The sequence below is a fragment of the Mustela erminea genome, chromosome X (genome assembly GCF_009829155.1).
Source record: "Mustela erminea isolate mMusErm1 chromosome X, mMusErm1.Pri, whole genome shotgun sequence".
NCBI lineage: Eukaryota > Metazoa > Chordata > Mammalia > Carnivora > Mustelidae > Mustela > Mustela erminea.
This window is the reverse complement of record NC_045635.1, coordinates 58,608,009-58,629,480: the sequence shown is the minus strand read 5'-3', so window position 1 is coordinate 58,629,480 and position 21,472 is coordinate 58,608,009. Positions and strand designations below refer to the sequence as shown.

The window sequence follows — 21,472 nt, the reverse complement described above, 5'->3', positions numbered from 1 at the left end:
TTTCATGAAGAATTTGTTCAACTATATCTTCCAGTCTTCTTTCTTTCTCCCTCTCAGGGATTCCAATAATTCTGATGTTGGAATGTTTCGTGGCGTCATTTATTTCCCTAATTCTGTTTTCATGGCTTCTAAGCTGTTTGTTCCAGGCTTCCTCCTAATCCTTTTTCTTTGTTTTCCCTCCAGATCACTAATTCTATCTTCTGCCTCAGTTATCCTGCTTGTAGAGAATTTAGATTAGATTGGAACTCACTGAGAACATTGTGAACATCATCCCTGGTGGCTTTCACTTCTGCCCTAATCAATTCCATTTTGTCATCCATGCCTTTCTCCAACCTAGCTATTGTCTGGATAATTGTTAGCCTGAATTCCCTTTCTGACATACTGTCTATGTCCATATCCAATAGCTCTGATGCAGGAGGCCCAGTCTCTGAATTTTTCTTCTGTTGGGCATTCCTCCTCCTAGTCATTATGGTGAGAGGTAGCTGAATGGATGCGTAGCTGTATGTATTGACTGTGGTGCAGGCAAAGTGCACCCTGGAATGCTTCTGAGCAATTGAGAGTCCCCACCCAAATGAAAAAAAAGAAGAGAGAGAGAGAGACCGAAAAAAAAAAGATAAAAGAGAAGTCCCAGCCCAAATAGGCCCCAAGGTAAGATTTATGAAGTATACAGACAAAAAAGCAGACAAAAAGACCGACAAAAGTAGATCGCAAGAGAAAGAAAAAATAAATAAAAACAAAAAAAGAACCTTGTCAAAAAGAACCCCAAGTATAAGATTTATATACTACCAGGACAAAAACAAATACACAGAAACACTGACAGAACAAAAGATGGGAGAGTAGTTATAAATTCTCAGTGAGGGCAAGGAAGGTTATTTTGATTCTTCCTGGATGTATCTTGATATCTTTGTTAATGGACTCAACTTTTCTAAGATAAAGGGGGATTAAAAACTGGTTTACCTATAGGGGCAGCATTGATTGGGGAAAGGGGATTACCTTGAAGCTTATCTCTATATGAATATTTTTTTAAAAAGAATAAACTAAACAAATTAAATTTTAAAAATTAAAAAATAGAAAAGCAAAAAGAAAAACACAGGTATGTGTATCAAAAAGTTCAGGTTAAAAGGTTATTATGGAATTTGATGCACTGGACATCTCACTGTGATGGTAAATAGGTTAAAAAGTTATATATAAAAAAAAATTCGAAGGACCAGAATAGTGGGAAAGAATCAAAAATAAAAGTTGTATCTATGAAGTAGTGGTGGTTGGCCTCTTGTCTTTTGTTGTTGTTGTTGTTGTTGTTGTTGTTGTTGGCTTTCTTGGGGAGGGGCTTGCCACGGGGGTTTTCAGGTAATCTTGCTGGAGTTAAGTCCTCTTGCCCCCATCAAGGGGGTGGGCTCTGAGGAAATCGGTTTTTCAGGCTGTTGTTTTCTGGAGGTTTTTTGTTTGTTTGTTTATTTGTTTTCTCTCTCCTTGGTGGCTTTTGATGGTTTTTGGAGGTTTAGAGGAAAGCAAACTGCCTCCCGCAACCTCCCTCTCAGAGAGAGGCCTCAGTCTGTAGTCCTCATATGTGCTCCAGAGCACATAAATTCCCCCTTGGCCGCTGGCAGAGCACGTTCCCAGTCACGGTCTCTGGGGCATAGGAACTCCCACTTATACCCAAAACCACGAGAAATACTAGTGATTTCACACTGAGATTTTCACGCTGGCCCAGGCTGGGAGTGCTCAGACTCTCCAGGGTTCGAGAGAGCACAGGCTGGCACCTGCACGCACCTCTCTCAGGGGAGGGTGTGGGGCAGGACTCAGACTCTGGATGCACAGTGCCCGCCCCTGCAAAGTGCAAAAGGCTGTGGTTGGGGCTGGAGAGGCTCCCTCACCCTCACGGACACTACCACCCAGATGCTCTCAGGCAGCTCAGGGGCCAAGACCTGGCTTCTTCGTTGCACTCTCTCTGGCTCAGCGCCAGGGGTGGCTGTCCTCAGTCCAGTGACTTAAGCCCCTGTCCCTAACTGCAGATTCCCAGAATTTCCCCCCCACAAACCTTTGCTCTTTTTGAGTGCTTTCAACCAGACTCCAAGTTAATGCTGGTCCCCAAGCACAGGGCACTCTCATATTGGGGTATTACTTTCTAATGGATCGCTCCTGGTGGCTCCCTCCCCCTTTTGTTTGTCTTCCGATATCAGTCCAACATTCCCACTCCGCTTTACCTGCCCACTGGTCTTCTGCCCCCGTGGAGATCCAGACGTGTATAATTCTAATATCGGGCTGATTTCATGTGTGATCAGAGTTCTTTTGTAGGTAATCAGCTTACTTTAGGGTACAGGTTGAAACGGCGCCTCCTCCTACTTCCCCGCCATCTTGTCTCCCCCTGTTTAGCTGTAACTTTATGCCTATTCACTAACATTTCTTCATTTCTCTTACCCCGAGCTCCTGGCAAACCCCATTCCACGCCTCAGTTCTATGAATTTGACTCTTCGTTATCTCATATAAGTGGAATCATATAGTATTTGTCCCTCTCTGACTGGCTTATTTTACGTAATGTAATGTCCTCAAGGTTCATCCATGTTGTCACATACTGAAGAATTTTCTTCCTTTTTAAGGCTGAATAGTATTCTGTTACATGTACATACCACATTTTCTTTATCCATTCATCACTCAATGGATGTTTACATTGTTATCACATCTTAGCTATCTCTTTAAGACCCTGACTTGAATTATTTTCGGATAAATGCCAGAAGTGGGATTGCTGGATCATACTGTAGTTCTATTTTTAATTGTTTGAGGAAGTTCTCTACTGTTTTCTGTAGTGGCTGTACCATTTTGAATTGCAGCCAGCAATGTACGAGGGTTCCAGTTTCTCCACATCCTCACCAACGCTTGTTGTCTTTTTAAAAAATATATATAATAGCCATCCTGACAGGTATAAGTGATAGCTCATTGTGATTTTTCTTAATTAGATTTTAAGTAATCGCTATACACAACATGGGGCTTGAACTCTCAACCCCAAGATCAAGAGTCACAGGCTCTACTGATTGAGCCAGCCAGGTACCTCTCATGGTTTTGATTTGCATTTAGATGATGGTTAGTGATTTTGATCATCTTTACATACACCTGTTGGCCATTTGTATGTCTTCATTGGGGAAATAACTATTCATGTCTTTAGCTCATTTTTTTTAAAGACTTTATTTATGTATTTGACAGGCAGAGATCACAAATAGGCAGCGAGGCAGGCAGAGAAAGAGGAAGCAGGCTCCCCACTGAGCAGAGAGCCTGATGTGGGGCTTGATCCCCGGACCCTGGGATCATGACCTGAGCTGAAGGCAGAGGCTTTAACCCACTGAGCCACCCAGGCGCCCCTCTTTAGCTCATTTTTAAATTGGGTTATTAGGTTTTACTATTTAGTTGTGGTAACATCTTTAATCAGGGTACTTTTTTACAATGATTTGGAGGAGATTTGTGTGGAAAGGAGACCCGGGCCATGATTCAGCCTTGCAGAAATTAATGCTTATGATGATCTAAGGTTGTTGTGTAGATCTAAGGTTGTTTTGTAACCTCTGTGTTTTCCCAGCCAGTGGATATAAGCAGCTGTAGTGCTTCTCATAACACAGAGATTCTTCTCCACTGCCTCACTGATGAGCTATGTACTCTTCAGCCCTTTATCTTCTGCTTCCCACAACCAAACCAAATCCAGACATGTACCCTCCACCAGCCTATAAACTGTTTTTGTTACTATCAGTAAAAGAAATGCACTTGGGATGTGCCCCTCGCTTTGGAGTGTTAATCTTTTGCTGGTCTTTTCTGATACTCAATTTTTAATCTTTAAAATGCATGTGTGGGGGCACCTGGGTGGCTCAGTGGGTTAAGGCCTCTGCCTTCAGCCTAGGTCATGATCCCAGGATCCTGGGATCAAGCCTGGCATCGGGCTTTCTCCTTGGCAGGGAGCCTGCTTCCCCCTCTCTTTCTGCCTGCTTCTCTGCCTACTTGTGATCTCTGTCTGTCAAATAAATAAATAAAATCTTAAAAAAAATAAAGTAAAATGCATGTGTGTATGCATATTTATATGCACATACGCTGGACTGTAAGCTCCATGAGGAAATATACTGTTTTTGCTTGTCTTTGAACATCCAGCACCCAGGACATTTACCATACTGCTTCATGCATGAATGAACAGAAGAATATATATGTTATACACACACACATACACATATATTTAAGAATGCATGTATCATATAAAGTCTTGGAAGAATACACACCAAACTCAACACTTGCTACATTTTTTGATGAATATATAGTACTTTGATAAATAAAACAAAAACACACATGACATGATACTCCATACAGAAAACCTGAAAAACTCCTAGAACTGATACACAGATTCAGTTAAGTAACAGAATACAAAATCAACATACAAAAATTTGTTGCATTTCTATACACCAATAATGAAGCAGCAGAAAGAGAAATTAAGGAATCAATCCCATTTACAATTACATCAAAAGCAGTAAGATACCTACAACCTAACCAAAGAGGTGAAAGACTCTCTTTCTCTGAAAACTACAAAACATTGATGAAAGACATTGAAATGCTCCAAAGAAATAGAAAGACATTCCATGGTCATGGATTAGAAGAACAAATATTGTTAAAACATCTGTATTACCAAAGCAATGTACACATTTAATGCATCCCCTAACAAAATACCACCACCATTTTTCCCAGAACTAGAACAAAGAATCCTAAAATCTGTAAATTTGTATGGAACTGTAAAAAGACCCTGTAATAGGTAATAGCCAAAGGAACATTGAAAAATAAATGCAGAGCTGGAAACAGCACAATTCTGGGCCTTTTTTTCTTAACCATTCTGGACTTTAAGTTATATTACAAAGCTGCCATGATCAGGACAGTATGGTACTGGCACAAAAATAAACACATAGATTAATGGAACAGAATAGAAAACCCAGAAATGAGCCCACGACTAATGGCCAGTTAATCTTCAGCAAAGGAGGAAAGAATAGCCAACGGAAAGAAGACCATCTCTTCAACAAATGCTATTGGGAAAACTGGACAGCAACATGCGAAATAATGAAACTAGATCAATTTCTTACACTGTTCACAAAAGTAAATTCAAAATGGATTAAAGACCTAAATGTGAGACCTGAAACTATAAAAATCCTAGAAGGGAACACAGGCAATAACCTCCTCGACACTGGCCATAGCACCTTCTTTCTAGATATGTCTCTGAGGCAAGGGAAACAAAAGCAAAAATAAACTATTGGGACTTCATCAAAATAAAAAGCTTCTTCATAGCAAAGGAAACAGTCCACAAAACTAAAAGGCAACCTACAGAATGGGAGGAGATATTTGCAAATTACATATTTGATAAAGGGTTTGTATCCAAAATCTATAAAGAATTTAGCAAGCTCAACACCCAAAAAACAAATAATCTAATTTTAAAATGAGCAGGAGATAAGAAAAGACCCTTTTCACTATTTTTTTCTTCTTAGAAAGAGCACGCACGCATGAGCAGGGTAGGTCGAGGGGCAGAAGGAGAGGGAGAGAGAGAGAATCTTAATCCCATGCCCAGCATAGAGTCCAGTGCGGGTCTCCATCTCCTGACCCTGAGATTGTGACCTGAGCTGACGTCAAGAATTGGGCACTTAATGACTGAGCCACCCAGGTGCTCCTCAAGAGACACTTTTCCAAAGAAGATATACACATATCCAACAGGCACATGAGAAGAAAAATACTCAACATCACCCATCATCAGGGAAATATAAATCAAAACCACAATGAGATATCACCTCACACCTGTCAGAATGCCTAAAATCAACAACACAAGAAACAGCAAAAATTATTGGGATGTTGTTTCAGGTCATTCTCTTTATTGATGTAAGTTGTTGGTGAGGATGTGGAGAAAGGGGAACTTTCTTACACTGTTGGTAGGAATGCAAACGGGTGCAGCCTGTCTGGAAAATAATATGGAGGTTCTCCAGACAGTCAAAAATAGAACTATCCTGGGATCCAGCAGTTGCACTACTAAGTACTTACCCAAAGAATACAAAAGTACAAATTCAAACTGATACATACACTCCAGTGTTTATAGCAGCCTTCTCTACAATAGTCAAATTACAGAGACAGCCCAAGTGTCCATCAACTGGTGAATAGATAAGAAGAAGATGTAGTGTGTGTGTGTGTGTGTGTGTGTGTGTGTGTGTGTGTGTGTGTGTGTAAGGAATTCATAAAAAGTGAAATCTTGCCATTTGCAGTGATATGGATGGAGCTAGAGAGTATTATGCTAAGTGAAATAATTCAGAGAAAGACAAATATCATATGATTCCACTCATGTGGAATTTAAGAAAAAAACAAATGAGCATAGGGGAAAAAAGGAAGAGGGAAACCAAAACACAGACTCTCAACTGTAGAAAACAAACTGATGGTTACCAGAGGGGAGGTGGATGGGGGGATGAGGTGTTAGGGATTAAAGAGTGCACTTGTGATAAACACTGGGTGTTGTACTGAAATGTTGAATCACTATATTGTATACCTAAAAGTAAAATTACACAGTATGCTGACTAACTGGTATTTAAACAAAAACTTAAAAAATAAGTAATATAGAATCCCCATATAAAAAACCCATATCCTGTTACCTTTGAGAGTTATGTGTCAAGTCTTACGTGGTATTGATATTTATGCTCAACCTGTTAATTAAGATTAAACTTCAGTTAACTTTAAGATTAAACTGGAAGTTAGGAGCAGAAATTATTGGGAAATTATTTCAGATCATTCTGTTTATTGATGTAATTCCCAAGTTTTAAATGTAAGCCATTTATTTAAAAAAAGAATGAGATGGGGAAAAATACATGTAGAAAAAGTGAATCTGAGTTATTAAAGGTTTATATTTCCTAAGACTGGGTATTTCTAATGAAATAATGCCTAAAAGTATGAGTCCAGCTGTGAGTAATGTAAATAAATCATTAAGCTACCGACTGTAAACAGACAAATTAAGGGAAAGCGCAAAGCTGGTGAATCATAAGCTTCTGGGGCAAAATTGGAAAATGCCAACCTTTTAAAAATCTATTCCAAATCAAAGTTAGTTAAGAACTATATAAACAGTGACTGAAATCTTAGTACTATGGGAATTAGCTTTTAAGGAAGGATTAACCCTGACATGCCATTATATTAGTGACCTAAGGAAAGCGGCTTACCACATTCATTTTATAAAGTCTTAATAAAGTCTTAAAGACTTAAATGCCAAGGGCTACTAAGTGTTGTGGAAACATAGGGAAATGTGTTGTTGTCTCTGTCCTTAAGAAATTTACAGAGAAGAAAGGAGATAAGAACCATAATTCATTCCACATATACAGAGTGATAAGAAATAACTAAAGTTTTCTATTATTGAAGTAATAGAAATACAAAGTGTGTGGGACCACAGGGCAAGAAATGATCTATTCTTAAAGGTAATATTTGAACTTAACTCTTGAAGAATGATTGGGATTTAATGGTTAGAAAAGTAAGTAGAAGGCATTAAAAGCTGTAGGAACTGAATAAACAGAGGCCAGTTGTATAAGAGAACATTGTTAGTTTTGAAGTTTTCTCTTATTCAGGGTTTATATAGTGGGAGGTGAAGCTGAGAGTAGTGTGATTTATAATGTGTCCTTTCCAAACAATAAATCAGGCCAGCAGTATTTCCTTAGTTCAAGCTATTTCATCTCTCATCTGTACCACGTAATAGCTTCCCAACTATCCTCTCTGCTCCAACTTTTGCCCCTGTGTAAATCCAATAGCCACACAGCAGAGTATTATAAGTCAGATCATGTCAGCCCTCGTGTACTTCCTATTTACTTAGACTTAAAATTAAAAGTTGTTACCATGATCTATAAGATCATAGATTATCTGGCCCTTGGTTACTGCTCTGCCTCTCAACAAACTATACTCTAGTCCTACTATATCAATAATTCTTAGTACTTTCCTACCTCTGGGACTTTGTGTTTGCCATTCCTTTTTCATAGAACACTCTTTTCCTGGATATTCAAATGGCTTGCTCCCCAACATCTATTCAAGTGTCACTACCCAACTTCGATCTTTCCCGACCACACTCCTTCTAAAATAGCAACTTCCATCACTACCCCCATAACCTATATATTTTTTACAACACTCATCTCTAGTTGATATTATATATTATTATATTCCTACTGATATATCAATATTATATAATATTATATATTATTTTTCTCCCCAACCAGAATTTAAGTTCTGTGTAAGCAGAAAAGTTACCTGTCATGTTCATTCTTTATCTGTACCTCCTAAAACTATCTGGTACATACTAGAGCTTAATAAGTATTTACTGAATGAAACACTGCTATGGCACCAGAAATTCTTTGATTAAAGAGTCATTTATTTGCATATTAGAGTATTTTGGTCTTTGAGAATCCTCTATGCAAAAATTATTCAGAAAGCTCACAGTTTAAGTATTATCAGTTTGTACTTTGGGAGAGGGACATTTAGAAAAAATACTTTAATAAAGATTCAACTTGGGGTATAGTATAGGGCAGAGAAGGGCAGGTTAGGTGTCTGGGAAAAGAAAAAGGAGATGTAAGGATAAGTAGGGATTATACCAAAGATGACTGCTTATGATTATAAGACACTCCAAATGCAAGGAAGTTCACAGATTCTTAATCAGTCTTTCTGGCTCCTTTTTAGGGTTTCCATTGATGAACTTCAGTCTTAGATGTTGCTAAGAATATCCTTGCAATTACACTCTATATAAAATGTCATCAAATGTTAAGGCCAGAAGTAGTCTTAGTGATTAGATTTCTCAAAGCTATCTATTTTGTAATATGAGTAAATTTTTTATTTCAAAAATCACAAAGATGGAGAAAAGCTTTAAAGTCATTTTTTGAGTCATTGCAAATTTCACTTACCTCCGGTGCTATAATTTTGACCTTGGTATAAAGTATTCTCAAATGTCATCATTGTATGTCTTTAATGGTTATGTCAGAGTAAACCTCACAGGAGCTTTCGAACAAACCCAGTATGAATCCTCTACCAACACGAAGGCAGTTCCGCTGACCGAATGAGATTATCTATACTTTTATATATATTTATATATTATGGTCTTCTTAGCCCAGAACTGGAAAGGTCATTCGAATTTATCCAAATGCAGTAGATAAAAGCTTTAAGTTACCAAACTCATGTTGGAATTACCTGTTCACTTGCACACACCAAAATTAGGATTAAATGCTATTCCTTCATAGACATTCTTTGCTTGGTCCTTTCATTGGCTTAATTAACAGTCAGTCATGGGTTGCTTTTGGCTGAGAAGTTAGTTCTCAATGGATAAATTCTCAGAGGTGATAGTTTTGAGATTAGCCAAAAGTAAAAGCAATTGGAGCTGATCCTCAGGCACATTAAACAAAATGACAACACTTGAGTGGATTTTCTAGTGTACATTTTGGATCAGGTGCTAGGCCATAGAAACAAAAGAACCTGAATTTAAGATTATTTCTCCAAAAGAAATTAAACAGTTATCTGGAGATACCCAAGTATCTCTGATAGAAGTTGGTCCTAAAAATCTTCAACTTTGTCAGCCTTCATTTGAATTATGTTTCATAGGCAGCATAAGCATACCCTAATAATACAAAGGAAAGGCCTCATGGTGGTGAGTAGGGATTTTGATTACAAAGCTATGGAGTCCCTAAAGAAATGTAGCAGGGGTCACAAGTTCAGAAGACATATTTATTTTACAGTTGCCAGATATTTATGGTGACCTATACTATTCCTTCTCCAAAATGCCTGACCTAATTTGGAATGTCATTCAATAGACATTTTTCAAAGAGGACATAGAGATGGCCTATGGACACGTAAAAAAAAATGCTCAACATCACTCATCTTCAGGGAAATAAAAATCAAAACCACAATGAAATACCACCTCACACCTGTCATAATGACTAAAATTAACAATAGGAAACAACAGATGTTGGTGAGGATGTGGAGAAAGGGGGACCCTCTTACACTCCTGGTGGGAATGCAAGCTGGTGCAGCCACTCTGAAAGACATATGGAGGATCCTTTTCCAAAAAGTGAAAAATAGAACTACCCTATAATCCAGCAGTTACACTACTAGGTATTTGCACAAAGGATACAAAAATACAGATTTGAAGGGGTACATGCAACCTGATGTTTATAGCAGCATTTTTCAACGGCAGCCAAACTATGGAAGCAACCCAAATATCCATTGACTGTTGAGTTGATGTGTATATATACAATGGAATATTACCCAGCCATCAGAAAGAATGAACTCTTGCTATTTGCAAAGACATGGATGGAGCTAGAGTATATTATGCTGAGTGAAATAAGTCAGTCAGAGAAAGACAAATACCATATGATTTCACACATATGTGGAATTTAAGAAACAAAACAGATGAACATGTAGGAGGGGGAAAAGAGGGAGGGGGAAACAAACTATAAGAGACTCAATAATAGAGGACAAACAGGGTTGATGGGGGGATATGGGGGGTAATGGGCTACATGGGTGATGGGTATTAAGAGGGGCACATGATAAATCACTGAATTCTCCTGAAACCAATGTTATACTGTATGCTAACCAACTAGAATTTAAATAAAAATTTGAAAAGAAAATGAAAGGAATGTCAGTTTAGTCTCCTTGTACCTGACATATTTCCTTTTGTAGTTCTGTGGTTTTCATTTATAAAAGCACAGATATGAATCTGGAAATTTTTCCATAAAATTATCCTGGCACAATAACTCCTGGTCAGAGTAAAGTGTGTATAACAGCTTGCCTACATACATCCATTTTTGATTTCTAGAAGGTTTCCCAAACTTTAAACGTCACATCAGTCCTGAAAAGACCTGTTAACTGGAGAATACACATTCTTTTCAGGAGCACTCGTAACATTTACCAAAATAGATCATGTGCTGAGTCAAGAAGCAAGTCTCAACAAATGTCAAAGGATTGCATCTTAGAAAGTATGTTCTCTGGAAAAAAAAAAAGTACTCTGAACAACATAAACTAGAAGTCAACAACAGAAAGATGATTAGAAAACTCCCACTGAGCATAAGAAATAACACAGAGGACATGGGGAGATGGAGAGGAGAAGGGAGTTGGGGGAAATTGGAGGGGGAGACAAACCATGAGAGACTATGGACTCTGAAAACAATCAGGGTTTTAAAGGGACAGGAGATGGGAGGTTGGGTGAGCCTTGTGGTGGGTATTATGGAGGGCATGTATTGCATGGAGCACTGGGTGTGATGCATAAACAATGAATTCTGGTACACTGAAAAGAAAAAAGATAAAAACTTAAAAAAAAACTCCCACTGTTGGAAATCTTAAAAACACTTCTATATAACCAAAGAAGAAATCAATGAAAATTATGGAAATATTGAACTTAACAAAAATTTTAAAATATGACATCAAAATTCATGAGATACAACTAAGCTAGGGGAAAATAAATAGCTTAAAATGCATATATTAGAAAAAATGAAGGGTTGAAAATCAATGATCTTAGCTTCTGGCTCAAGTCTAGGAAAATAATATGAAACCCAAGGAAAGTAGAAGGAAGAACATAACAAAGAAAAGACAGGAAAACTGTGAAATAGAAAGCACATATACAGGAGAAAATCAAAAGCCAAAAGTTGATTCTTTGGAAAGATTACAATTGGATGCCAAGCTAGATGGAGCAATGAATAAAAAGAAAGGACATATATTACTAATACCAGTAATTCAAAAGTACATGTCACTACAAATTTTTCTCTAGATTTAAATTGGAAAAAAAAAAAAAAACAAAGGAGGGGCACCTGGGTGGCTCAGTGGGTTAAAGCCTCTGCCTTCGGCTCAGGTCATGGTCCCAGGGTCCTGGGATCAAGCCCCGCGTCCGGCTCTCTGCTCCGCAGAGAACCTGCTTCCTCCCCTCTCTCTCTGCCTGCCTCTCTGCCTACTTGTGATCTGTCTGTCTGTCAGATAAATAAAATCTTTTAAAAAACTATAAAAGGAAATTGTGATAAAGTGGACTTCATTACAATTGAGAACTTCACTCTGTCAAAAGATAAAAACAAGCCATAGACAGGAAGAAGATGTATTAATACATAAGCCTGAGAAATTTCAGAGTATGTAAAGAACTCTTAAAACTCGGTGAGAAGGGCGCCTGTGTGGCTCAGTTGGTTAAGCGACTGCCTTTGACTCAGGTCATGATCCTAGAGTTCTGGGATCAAGTCCAGAATCAGGCTTTCTGCTCAGCAGGGAGTCTACCTCCCTCTGACCCTCCCCTTCTCGTGCTCTCTCTCTCATTCTCTCTCTCAAATAAATAAAATCTTAAAAAAAAAAAAAAAACTCAGTGAGAAAAGACAGCCCAATTAAAAATGGGCAAGCGAATTAAACAGGGACTTCACAAAAGGAGAACCTCATCAAAGAATTCGAATTAACAATGAGGGATCACTGCACACTCCCTGAAATGGCTAAAATTAAGATACCAAGTGTTAGTAAGGATGGGAAGCACCTGGAGCTCTGATACATTGAGAGTGGTAATGTAAATTAGTACAACCATTTTGGAAGACCATTTGGCAGTATCTGCTAAAACCAAACATGTTTGTTACAGCAATGACCCAGCAATCCCCCTTCTAGATACATACTCAGGTGAAATGAGTGTATCTGTTTACCGTAGTATGTATGAGAATGTTCAGGATAGCTCTATTCATAAGAGTTAAAGATTTGAAAACTCTAGAGTCATCAGTAGGAGGATGGCTTAAGTAAATTGTGGTATATTCATACGATAGAATACTACAAAAAGGGAATACACTTCTGACTCAGAAAAATATAGATGAGTATCACAGACATTATCTTGAACAAAAGAAGTCAGGCACAAAGGAATATCACAGAGAAAAATTCATTTTGAAAAACAGCTTTATTGAGATATATAATTCATATGCCATGTAATTCACACAATAAAGTATATAATTCAGTGGATTTTAGTATATTCAGAGATATATACAACCACCAACAATCAATTTTAGAACAATTCATCACTTCAGAAAGAAACCTCCATTACATTCCCTAGCCCTGCTTTCCCCCAGGAGCCCTGTGCAACTACTTTGAGTCTCTCTAGATTTGCATATTTTGGATATTTTATATAAATAGAATCATATAGTATGTGGACTTTTGTGACTGATTTCTTTCACTTAATGTAACATGTTCAAGGTTTATCCATGTTGTGGCATATATCAGTATTTCATTCTATTTTATGGTCAAATAATATTCCATTGTATGAACTTAACACATTTTAAAAATCCATTCATCAGTTTTCATCTTTTGGCTATTTTGAATAATGCTGCTGTAGATATTTGTCTATAAGTTTTTGTGTGGATATATGTTTTCATTTCTCTTTGGTAGACCTAGGTCATATGGTAACTGCATTTTAATCATTTGAGGAGCTGCAAGACTGTTTTCCAAAGTGGCTGCACCATTTTATGTTGTCATCAGTAGTACATGAGGCTTTGATGTCCCCCCAGCTCCATCCCGATACTTGTATTATCTGACTTTTTTTTTTCTTTCTACCCATTCTAGTGAGTACAGAGTGATGTCCCATTGCAGTTTTGATTTCCTAATGAATGACTTTCCGGACAACTAATGATGTTGAGCATCTTTTCATATGTTTATTGGCCATGTGTATATCTTCTTTGGAGAAATGTGTGTTCAGACTCTTTGCCCAATTTTTAATTGGGTTATTGCCTTTCTGTTACTAAGTCATACGTCCTTTACATATTTTAGGTACAACTCCTTGATCAGATTCATTACTTGAAAATATTTTCTCCCATTCTGTGAGTTGTCTTTTCCCTTTCTTGATAGTGTCTTTTGGAGCACAAATTATTAAAAATATTTTATTTATTTATTGGACAGAGATAGGCACAATAAGAGAGGGGACATAAGCAAGGGGAGTGGGAAAGGGAAGAAGCAGGCTTCCCGCCAAGCAGGGAGCCTGATGTGGGGCTCAATCCCAGGACCCTGGGATTGTGACCTGAGCCAAAGGCAGATGCTTAACGACTGAGCTGCCCAGGCACCCCGAAGCACAAATTGTTTAATTTTGATGAAGTAAAATACATTTTTTTTGTTGCTTATGCTTTTGGTATCATATGTAAAAATCCACTGCCAGATTCAGAATTATGAACATTTATTCCTATGTTTTCTTCTGAAAAGTTTTATACTTCTATCTCCTATATTTAGGTCTTTGATCTATTTTGAGTGAATTTTTTTATGTGGTACGAGGTAAGAGTCTGACCTCATTCTTTTCCATGTGGCTATCCAGTCATTTCAGCACCATTAATTTTTTTTAATAGTCTTTCCACATTGGATAGTCTTTGCCTCCTTGTGGAAAATTAGTTGATCATAGACACATCGTTTTATTTCTGGATTGTCAGTTCTGTCCCATTGATATGCATGTCTGTCCTTATGCCAGTACCACACTGTCTTAATTATCATTGCTTTGTAGTAAGTTTTGAAATCAGGAAGTGTTAGTCCTCCAAATTTGTTCTTTTTTCAAGATCATTTTGGCTATTCTGGGTTCCTTGAATTTCCATATGAATTTTAGGATCGGCCTGACAATTTCTGAAAAAAGAAAAAAGCCAGCTGGGATTCTGATAGGGATTGTGTTGAATCTGTAGATCATTTTGGGGAGTACTGCCATCTTAACAAAGTTAAGTCTTTTAATCTATGAACATGGAATATTTTTCCATTTATTTACATCTTTAATTTTTCAGTGATGTTTTATAATTTTCATTATACAAGTCCAGCACATCTTTTAATTTATTCCTAGGTATTTTATTGTTTCTAATGCTATTGTGAATGGAATTGTTTTCTTAATCTTATTTTCAGTTTGCTCATTGCTATTTTATAGAACTAGAATTGATTTTTTATATTGATCTTAAACGTGTTTATTTGTTCTAATGGTATTTTACTGAATTCCCTAGGAATCATATTTACAAGATCACATTTTACTATTTATTTTCTGTCTTGATGTCTTTTATCTTTCCTAATTTCTTTGACTAGAACTCTCAGTGCAATATTGAATAGCAGTGGTGAAAGTGGGCATTCTTTTTTGTTCTATCTTAGAGGGAGAGTCCAGTCTTTCACTAGTAAGTGTGTTGTTAGCTGTGGGTTTTCCAGAGATGCCCTTTATCAGATTGAGGAAGTTCCCTTCTGGTTTGTTAATTGTTTTTATCATGAAAGGATATTGGATTCTGTCAAATGGTTTTCCGCTTCTGGAGAACATCATGTAGTTTTTGTTTCTTATTTTATTAATATGGTATCTTGCATTCATTGATTTTCACTTGTTAAAGCAACATTGCATTTCTGGGTAGATCCCACTTGGGCATATTGCATAATTATTTTCTTTGCTGCTGAGTTCAATTTACTAGTATTTTGTTGGGAATTTTTGAGTTTATATTCCTAAGAGATATTTGTCTGTAATTTTCTTTATTTGTGATATCTTTGGGTTTTGGTATCACAGTAATACTGGCCCCATAGAATGAGTCATGAGTGTTCCATCCCCTTCTATTTTTTAAAAGATTTATTTATTTACTGTAGAGAGGGGGAAGTGGACGAGTTGGGGGAGGGGTAGAGGGAGAGAAACTCAAGCAGACTCCGTGCTGAGCATGGAACTGGACATGGGGCTCCATCGCATGACCCTGAGAGCATGACCTGAGCCAAAATTAAGAGTTGGACACAACCAACTGAGCCACCCAGGTACCCCCATTCTCTTCTATTTTTAAAAGAATTTGTGAGAATTAGTATTAATTCTTTGTTTGGTACAGTCCAGTGGTGAAGCTGTTTAGTCCTGGATTTTCTTTTTCTATAGTTTTAAAAACTATTTAAATTGCTGTATTCATTGGGGCACCTCGGTGGCTCAGTCAATTAAGAGTCTGCCTTTGACTACTGGGTATTTACCCCAAAGATACAGATGTAGTGAAAAGAAGGGCCATCTGTACCCCAATGTTCATGCAGCAATGGCCATGTCGCTAAACTGTGGAAATAACCAAGATGCCCTTCAATGGATGAATGGATAAGGAAGATGTGGTCCATACACACTATGGAGTATTATGCCTCCATCAGAAAGGATGAATACCCAACTTTTGTATCAACATGGATGGGACTGGAAGAGATTATGCTGAGTGAAATAAGTCAAGCAGAGAGAGTCAATTATCATATGGTTTCACTTATTTGTGGAGCATAAGAAATAGCAGGGAGGACATGGGGAGTTAGAGAGGAGAAGGGAGTTGAGGGAAATTGGATGGGGAGGTGAACCATGAGAGACTCTGGACTCTGAAAAACAATCTGAGGGTTTGGTTTTTTTTAAATCTGAGGGTTCTGAAGGGGCGGGGGGTGGGAAGTTGGGCCAGCCTGTGGTGGGTATTGTGGAGGGCACGTATTGCATGGAGCACTGGGTGTGGTGCATAAACAATGAATTCTAGTATACTGAAAAGTCATTAAAAAATAAAAAAAAATTAAAAAAGAGCCTACCTTTGGCTCAGGTCATGATCCCAGGGTCCTGGGATCAAGCCCTACATCGGGCTTCCTGCAGGAGAGAGCCTGCTTCTCCCTCTCCCTCTGCTGCTCCCCCTGCTTATGTGCACTCATGCATTCTCTCTGTCTCTCTTCCTCTCAAATAAATAAATAAAAATCTTTTTAAAAAATAAATTATTCATTATAGGTCTGTTTAGATTGTCTATTTCTTCTTGAGTCCATTTCAGTAGTTTCTCTTTCTAGGAAACTGTCCATTTCAACTTATTGACAGTTATTCATAGCAGTCCTATGTAATCCTTTTTATTTCTCTGAGGTTGGTAATGATGTTTCCTTTTTCACTTCTGATTCTAGAAATGAGGCTTCTAAAGACTAGTCAGTTTGTTGTCTTTTCAAAGAATTAGCTTCTGATTTCATTAATTTTTTCTATTGTTTTCCTATTCTCGATTCATTTCCACTGCAGTCTTTATTATTCTCTACCTTCTACTTGTTTGAGTTATTTTGGTCTTAACTAAGGTAGAAGATTAGATTACTGATTTGAAGTGTTTCCCCTTTCTTAATGTAGGTGCTTATAGATACAAGTTTTCCTGTAGGCACTACTGTAACTGTATCCCATTTGTTTTGGTGTATTGCGTCCTCATTTTTATTCATTTCAAAATATTTTCTAATTTCTCTTTTGATTTATTTTTTGACCCACTGGTTGTTTAAAGATACATTTATTTTACGTATATTTGTACATTTCCCCAATTTTTTTCTGTTATTAATTTTTTTAAAGATTTTATTTATTTGACAGAGAGATCACAAGTAGATGGAGAGGCAGGCAGAGAGAGAGAGAGAGAGAGGGAAGCAGGCTCCCTGCTGAGCAGAGAGCCAAATGTGGGACTCGATCCCAGGACCCTGAGATCATGACCTGAGCCAAAGGCAGCAGCTTAACCCACTGAGCCACCCAGGCGCCCCTCTGTTATTAATTTTTTTAAAGATTTTATTTATTTAACACACAGAGATCACAAGCAGGCAGAGAGGCATGTGGGGATTAGGGGAAGCAGACTCCCCATCAAGCAAAGAGCCCAATGTGGGGCTCGATCCCAGGACCCTGAGATCATGACCTGAGCCAAAGGCAGAGGCGCCCCCTGTTATTAATTTTTAATTTCATATGGTCACAGAACATACTTTGCATTATTTTATACTTTGAAATTTACTGAAGTTTGTTTTATGACCTAGAGCATAGTCTGTACTTGAGAAGAACATATATTCTGCTGCTCTTTGGGAGCGATGTTCTATAGATGTCTGTTATGTCTAGTTGGCTTACAGTATTTTCATTTTTTTTCCTTACTGATTTTCTGTCTAGTTGTTTTACATATAACTCATTTTTTTGAAGTTGAAGAACACCCAACTATCAATAATTACATTAAATATAAATGGTCTAAATCAGGCACTTTCTTAAAGTTCTAATAGTATTTTAGGCTAGCAGGTCTTGGACACAACTGCTCAATTCTGCCATTGTCACAGGAGTACATGGACCATATTTAAACAAAGGACATAACTGTGCTCAAATAAAACTTTATTTGGATGACAGTCAGCCTGCCCACAGATTGTAGTTTGCTCACCCCTGGTCTAAACACACTGATTAAAGATGAAGTATGTCATACTGGATAAAAAATCAAGACCCAACTACGTGTTGTCTACCAAAAAACCCCACTTCAATATGGAGACATAGATAGGTCAGAAATAAAAGGAATTGAAAAGGGTACACTATACAAACACTAAGAAAAGGAACACTGGAATAGCTATATTAATAGCAAGCAAAAAGCAGTTTAGAGCAAGCAACATTACTCAGGATAAAGAGAAACATCATGAAAAAGTGATCAATTAAAAATGACAACATAACTATTTGAAATTTGTGATGTACCTAACAACAGAGCTTCAAAACACATGAAGCGAAAACTGATAGAAATGGAAGGTGGAATAGGAAAATCCATAACTACAGTTGGAGACTTCAATACTCATTTTTCAGTAGTCAATAGAACCAAGTCAATAGATACTCAGTAACGATGGAGAAGACATGAACAGCACTCTCAACCAACTCGATCTAGTTGACATCTAGAGAATACTCAATCCTGCAATAGCAGAATACATTTCCTTTTTTCAAAAGCACACTGAACATTCATCACAGTAGTCCATGTTCTGAACCATAAAACAAACTTCAAAAAATGTAAAAGTATTGAAATCATACAAAGTACTTCTCTGACCGTAATGGAATTAAATTATAAAATTATAATACAGAGCCATCTGTAAAATCTCCAAATATTTGGAAATTAAACAACCCACTTTTCAATAATCTAATGGGTTCAAGAACAAGTCACAAAAGGAAATCAGGAATAGTTTGAGTGGAATGAAAATGAAAGTACGCATATAAAAATTGAGAAGATATGGGGGGAGGGATTGGCTGGTTCAGTTCTGGACATTGGGCAAGGTAATGTGTTATGGTGAGTGGTGTGAATTGTGTAAGACTGCTGATTCACAGACCTGTAACCGTGAAGCAAATAATACATTATATGTTAATAGAAATAAATAAAAAAAATTGAGAAGATACAGCTAAAGCAGTGTTCTGACAAAAATTTATTGCATTAGATAGAGAGCTTAGATAATCTAAGGCTTCACCCTAAGAAACTAGAAAAAAATAGCAAATTAAACCCAATTGAGTGGAACAAAAGAAATAAGATGAGAAATCAATAAAATTTAAAACAGGTGCCTGGCTGGTTCAGTTGCTCAGCGTGCAACTCTTGATTTTGGGGCTGTGAGTTTGAGTCCCACATTGGGTGTAAAGGTTACTTAAAAATAAATCTTAAAAATAAAAACAAAATACATTAAATTAAAAACAAATGAAATCAAGAGCTATGTTGTTGTTGTTTTGAGAAGATCAGTATAATTGAGAAACCCCTAACTAGGCAGATAGATACAAATTAACAATGTCAAGAATGAAAATAGAGACATCACTATAGATCCTGAAGACATTTAAAAAGATGATTAACAACTGTTATGATCAGCCTTATGCCTATGACTTTGACAGCTTTTTATGAGGTGGACAAATTCCTTGAAAGCCACAAACTAACAAAGCTCCTTCAAGGAGAAATAGATAATCTGAATAATAGTCTTATACCCATTGAATTTGTAGTTTAAAATCTTAGAGAAAACTCCAGTAGGGAATTCTATCAAACATTTAAAGACATCATACCAGCTTTATACAGACCCTTCAAGAAAGAAGAGGGCATACTTCCCGGTTCATTTTATGAGCTCATTTTTACTGATATCAATACCAGACAAAATAAGAGAAAAGAAAGCTATGGACCAATATTCCTCATGAAAATACCTGCAGAAATCCTCAACAAAATATTAGCAAGTTAAATTTAGTAAAATTTGAAAAGGATAAGAGACCATAACTATGTGCGTTTTGTCCTAGGTTCAACATTGTAGACTCAAATTACCCTATCAACAGTTATGTGAAAAGATTGAACATCCATTTATGATTTTTTAAAAAACCCTGAGCAAACCAAGAAAAGTAGGGAAGTTTCTCAACCTGATACAGGGCATCTACAAAGATAAAACTACAGCTAATATCAAGTTTACTGACGAAAGGCTGAATGCTTTCCCTCTAAGGGCAGGAACAAGTCAAGGTTGTCTGCTCTCATTTCTGTTCAGCATCTTCCTAGAAGTCTTAGCCAGTGCAATGAGCCAAGCAAAAGAATGGAAAAAAGACATAGAGTGAAAAAGAAGAAATAAAACCCCTTCTATTTGCAGATGACATGATTGTCTACATAGAAAATCCAAAACAATCTACAGAAAAGTTACTGTGATTAGTAAATGAATTTGGCAAGTTATAGAATATAAGGCCAAATATCCAAAAATCTATTATATTTCTGTGTACTAGCAATGACATTCAAGAATAGGCAGTAACAATCAATAGTGATAGAAATCAAAATAGTTGTTAACTCTGCTAAGGTGATATTGACTTGAAAATGAGCACCAATGTTGGAAGTGTTCTGTATCATGAGATACAGGGTAGTAGTTACATGGTTTAAACATACGTGAAAATTCAACAAGCTGCTTCTTTAAGATTAACGGGTTTTATTCAGTTTATTGTATGTGTGCTATACCTCAAAACTTTTTTTAGGGGCACCTGGGTGGCTCAGTTGGTTAAACGTCTACCTTCGGCTCCAGTCGTGATCCCAGGGTCCTGGGATTGAGTCCCACATTGGGCTCCCTGCTCAGCAGGGAGTCATCTTCTCCCTTTCGCTCTGCCTCTCCCTCCAGCTTGTGCTCTCTTGCTTACTCTCTCTCTCTCTCTCTCATATAAATAAATGAAATATTTAAAAAAGAAAAAAAACTTTTTAAAAAAGTTCAGTCTAACCAGGATGAATGAAAACCATCTCACATTCTGTGGTATATGCAATCTGATAGAACTTTCTTCCCATGGTGATACCCAAAAAATACTATTTATTGACTAAAGGAAATAATTTGGAAACACTTTTTTACTTTGCTTAAAATAAAACCACAGTTAGCTTATACAGCATTCCATCTTTTGTTTAACACAGTCATTAAAGTGAGGCAGATAAACATTGGATCTAGATTAGATAGTAGCAGGACTTTTTCAGGCTATTTAGGACATTATGGCAATAATTTTAGGAAATGTAGGCAATGCTACTGAATGCATTAGAGGGTGCTCAAAGTGTTGATGAATTTGTAATGTATTTAATGATTTAAAATGTAAAAATATATTTAATGATTTAAATTTATAATGTATTTAATGATATAAAATGTAAAAATGTATCTAATGATTTAAAAATGTAAAATGTCTATATACAGAAGCTAGGACAACCTTCATTTTGTAAGTAGAATTAATTTTCCTCAACAGAAAAGTCTCCCCAGAAGAGAGATTAGAATAATAAAATATAATCAC

The 21,472-nt window shown here is 37.0% G+C and overlaps 1 protein-coding gene across 2 annotated transcripts in view; it reads left to right on the top strand.

The window, feature by feature from the left end:
• The window catches only part of TEX11 (testis expressed 11), a 314,592-nt gene that overhangs the window by 261,961 nt on the left and 31,159 nt on the right, over window positions 1–21,472 (top strand). The window lies entirely within an intron of this gene.